The sequence below is a fragment of the Charadrius vociferus genome, unplaced genomic scaffold, assembly GCF_000708025.1.
Source record: "Charadrius vociferus isolate BGI_N301 unplaced genomic scaffold, ASM70802v2 scaffold169, whole genome shotgun sequence".
In the NCBI taxonomy this organism is placed as follows: Eukaryota; Metazoa; Chordata; class Aves; order Charadriiformes; family Charadriidae; genus Charadrius; species Charadrius vociferus.
In genome coordinates, this window is record NW_009652966.1 from 427,412 (window position 1) to 432,547 (window position 5,136).

Sequence of the window (5,136 nt, forward strand, 5' to 3'; positions counted from 1 at the left end):
TGCAGTAAATTAAACTTCTGGTTGTCCTAATACAAGAAATTGAATAGAGGAAGGGTGAAGGAGTAACTACTTTAATGTATTGTTTCCATTATGAGAAGTGGATGGATCTAGTAGACCTATAGTTGCTCAAAACTTAAGGAAAAACTGTACATAAAACCTTACAGAAGATTAGGGAATCTTGCCCTGCTTTTGTAAGAGAACTGAAAAGCAAAAATCTCTATTGGAGCTCTGAGGAAGTGAGAAAAGGTGATTTTATGTTTCTGAGACTGCATCTCTGGTAATGATGTTTTTGCTTTTATATACATGTGCATTTTGCACTGCTGCAGAAATTGAAGCACAGCCATTCCTGTTCACTCTCCATACAATTGCCTTTGGCTAAATTCTTAGTGTTTTAAGTAATGACTTGCTGATTGTGTACCTTGAACTTGAATTTTTATTGTCATATAAGAAGGGCTAGGGAAAAGTGGCTGTGTAGGTTTGTTCTCTTTACATTAAAGTTGGATAGTTGGACAAAGTTTTAAGGTATTTCTTATTCCATAAAGGTGATACATGACTGTATGAGCTATCTTAGAAAATGCATTTGTGTGCTAATGCCATCTTAAAGCTCCTATATATTTAGTGTTAATTTGGTCACTGTTATTACTAAAGTTACAGTAGTGTTTTTGAAAATACAAGGAAAAAAAAAATCCAACTTTTCAAAGGTGGCCTTAGGGTTGAAATAGCTTTTCTTTTTCCCTTTGCAATCCTTTGTTGGAAGCAGTGCTTCCAGAGACCTCATTCTGGTGAGTGGCAGAGGGAAGATAAGTAAACTGTGGGAGATCCCTGCATATAGGGAAGATGTGGGAAGAAGGTAGGTGTAGATCGTGGAAGTTGTGTGGTACTCTTTGCCCAGAACCAGGTTCCTTGTTCTTTATAGATGTGTGACCCTGCAATGGTTGTCTCAGTGCATCTGAGTGAAGAATCTGGGACCGAAAGAGAATCGATATTACTCCTATCTTCAAAATAGCAAGAAGGAAGATTCAGGGAACTACATACCAGTCAACTTTATCTTGATATCTGGGAAAGTGATGGACTAAATTTTGGAAACTAGTCCTCAACAGGTTTGGAAATAAAAGTAGGAGGTAGCTGACATGAATTTACAAAGGGGAGATTGTGCCTCATCCTCATGATAGCATTCTGTGGTCAAAAGACTGGCTTGGTGAAGGAGGGAAGAATAATGATTGCTCTTTATCTAGACTTTATCTAGGCTTTCAACACTGTTTCTAGTAACATCTTCATGGATGATGTGGTGAAGTACAAGTTAGAGAAATTGACAATGAGGTGGATTGAAAACTCAACTGCTGGACCCAAGAGCTTGTTATCTGCAACAAAAAGTCCACCTGGAGGCTAGTCGGTGGTAGTGTACTCAAGGAGGGGTAGGTAATGGGGCCAATGCACTTTTTCTTCATTAATGACATAAGCACTGGGAGAGAGGACATCCTCAGCAAGCTTGCAGATGACACAAAACTAGGAGGGGTGATTGATAGACTGTAGGCACTCCTGGTCTACAGGAGCCCAATGAAGTTCAACCAAAGGGAGTGCCAAGTCTTGTACCTGGGAAAAATGACTGTATACACAACAACAGGCTAGGGACAACTTTGCTTTCAGCTTAGGAATCTTTCCCTTAAACTCAGCCCTAGCGAGGCATATCTGGAGTGCTAGGTCCAGTGCTGGGTTCCCCAGTACAAGAGAAAGTTGGTTGTACTGGAGTAGGCCTGGTGTAGAGCCATGAACATGATTAAAGGACTGGAGCATCTGTTGTACAAAGAGCGGCTAGATTAGCTAGGACTGCTCAGCCTGGAGTAGAGAAGGCTCAGGGGGATCTTGCCCATATAGAATCATAGTATCATTTAGGTTGGAAAAGACCCTTAAGATAGAGTCCAACTGTTAACCTAACAATACCAAGTCCACCACTAAACCATGTCCCTAAGCACCATGTCAAATCATATATATACATAAAATACCTGGCGGGGGGGCAGTAGAGAAGGAGGAGCTGTTCCTTCCTCAGTGGTGCCCTGTGTGACAGGACAAGAGGCAGTGGGCACAAGTTGGAACCAATGAAACTGGATCTGAACGTAAGAGAACACTTTTTCATTGTGTGGATGGTTGAACGTGGGAATGGGTTACCCACAGAGGCAGTGGAGTCTGTCTGGAGAGAGTGAAAACCTGAAGAGGTTGATTCTCACAGGTGCAAATTGATTGAAAGGAATAATATTAATATAGACTTCTCCTTTGTGCTGTTTTTTGCTTTCACAAAGCTAGCAAGGACAAAACAAAGGGTTCTTCCTGTGTGTGTTGGGTGGGTGGGTTCTGGCAGGAAACTTCCAGACTTAGTACCTGGGAGGTGCAGGTGTCTATAAAGCCAGTTGTTTTTCATTTGTGTCTGTTAACATGTCAGATAAGTTAACTTCTTTGTCCTGGGGAGTAATGAAAGGCAGGGGCTTCAGGGTGTGCTTGGAAGGGGTCCTTTCATTCTTGTGAGGCATGGGTTTATTTTGTAGTAGTTGAAGGAAAAGGACCAGTTTAGGAAACTGTTGTCATTCTGAGCTCTTAGTTAAGCCAGTGATATTTCTGTGGAAACTTCTCTGGATAGTCTGTTTCAAACACTAGTGTATTCATTTTCCATGCAGGCAGATGCTTTCAACCAGGATGAAAGTAGTACAATTTTTCTTAAGTGTTCAAGTTTTAAGAAAAATATTTAGTCGTTAACTCCTGCATGGCAATGGTAACCAGTTATCTGCAAATTGTGTACTGCTCTATACTCATGTCTAGGGAAGAGGAAGAGCTAGTAGGATGAGGCTGTTGACTTTTCATAAACTCTGGTAACTTTTCTTTTTATTATTTTATTATTTCTCCTTTTGTTTTAATGCCTAAAGGAAATACAGGACATGTGAAATGCAGGCACTGGAGCCTGAAGTTTTTCCTCAGCTCTGGATTTTAAAACTTAAGAACATTTGGCTCACTAAGCATTTCTGCAGCACACCCCTAATTCTGGAGTTTTTTCATGATTAAGATAGAGATACGATATTGACATTGGAGAAATCTTCAGATATGCTATGAATGAGAGGAACCCTTGTACATGTACAAGCCTGATTACTATGTTCCTAGTAAGTGATGACGGAGGGAGTCACTGTGTGTGGTGGGCTTGGTACCAGAGCAGTCAGGTGTGCTGCTGCAGCAGGTTGACAGCCCAGCCTCCTGCTGTGCTCCTCTTGAACTCACCTCACCTGGTTAGAAATTAATCTCTTTTCTCAGGTGTGTTCCCTTCCTCACTTGTATCTGACACCCTCCCACTTTGTCTCTGTGTATTTCCTTTTCATGTGAGGTTTTTTGAAGAATTGGAGTTGACAGAGTGCCCATGTGTAAGAATTTCAGACTTGCACAACATGATGACTTAATATATTGAAATGATTAATTTATACAGCTCTGAACTGAAACAATATGCCAGTCATTCAGGTTGCTGTTTACTATTAGCATCTTCTGCATTTTGGCTCCTAATGTACACTAACTCTTAATGTATTCCTAATGAAGCAATTAATTTGTGTGGGGGTTTTTTCTTCACTGTTCTCTATTGAAAGTGTAGCTACCAAGGGGAGTGGGGGGGTGGAATACATCAGAGATGCAGAAGCATATGTAAGTGCTTTGATGTGTCCTGTTTTGGTTATGTTACATTCTTGCTTGCTAGAGGAAATGATTCAAAATCAGGGTAAGAAATATTCACCCCATTTCCAACTTCAAATTTTTTCAAATGAGAGCTAATCTGTTCCCATAGCTTACTAAGATTTTGTCAATCCTCTGGTATGAGGAGGTCTTAAACCTGAATATTTTTAGAGATAGTCTGCCTCAGTAGCAGAGCTCAGTGTTGGGAGTATCTGGGTGAAACTAGCCAGTGTTATGCATGAGGCCAGACTGGATGCTTACAGTAACTCTGGACTTTAAACTGTGCTTATGGTCACAGATCACTGTCAAATAATGGCTTATTTGCTGCTAAAGTTTTAGAGGAACATCTGCAACTGCTGCAAATCTCTTCCAGTGTGTTGGGATTCCAAAACTGTCTGGCTTAACTGGGCATTAACTCTCTTGAAAAATATGTATCTTGTATACAGTGTTTTTGTTTCTATTCTTTAGAGTTGAAACTTTTCCTTCTGACAAATAATTATCGAATACTTATAATGGTATTTCATGCTTGGAAACCAGAGTTTGTTTCCTTTGTTCCTGAATAGCACAAAAAATTAGTAACTACTTGAATCCACATCAAAATGTTAATTCAAAGGTGTTCGTACTGTCTAATCACCATTGTCCTTTTTGCTTATCAATGCTTGATATAGCATATCTGAGCTTGGAATGAGGTGGTGGCAAGTGGATTTGGGGGAGAGATCCGGAGACTGCTGAAACTTCCTGATGCCTTCAAGCAACCACTGATGCCTCAAACATTTTTAAAAAGGAGTCTCCAACTTTGGAGAATTAATTAGCCCTCCAAGGCAAATCTTGTGTGGTGTAACCAAAAGGAGACCTGATAAAAGAGCATGTTGTTCCAGTTTCCTGAAGTTAATCGCATAATAGGAAGAACTCAATCAAGCTTGTGCCTGGCTGCTTAGCAAAGAAATCTACTGCTGAATGATGAGCTGCTTGTGAGGGATTAGTGTGTTCATGGAGCAGAAAAAAAATCAGTGATGATTTGTCCTGCAGCATCTACCAAGATGCACCTAGCAGGAATCTGTGAAGCTGTTGAAAGCAGATATGCTAAATGTGGTATGAGCACTTCAGTTCTTCCAGAGTCTGTTCTCCATCTTACTACTTCACTTCTGCAGCTCCTGCAACACATTGAAGTGGTCAGGGGGTTAGTTGCATACCACTTCAGTTTGGGTTTCATGCTAATTTGCTGGCCGGGAAAGGTATGCTGTGCATTGTTAAACTAAGTTCTTGTATAGTGTTGTGGTAGTGACATAAGAAGTAAGTAAGGGAAGGAAAGAGCATGGGTTTTGTAAAAGACGAGAGATAAGGTGAAGGAGTGGGGCAAGGAAGCAAATGCCAAGCAAAAAGAGGGGGGGACCACATGTTTGAAGTGACAAAAAAAATCTTTAACTGTAGGGGCTA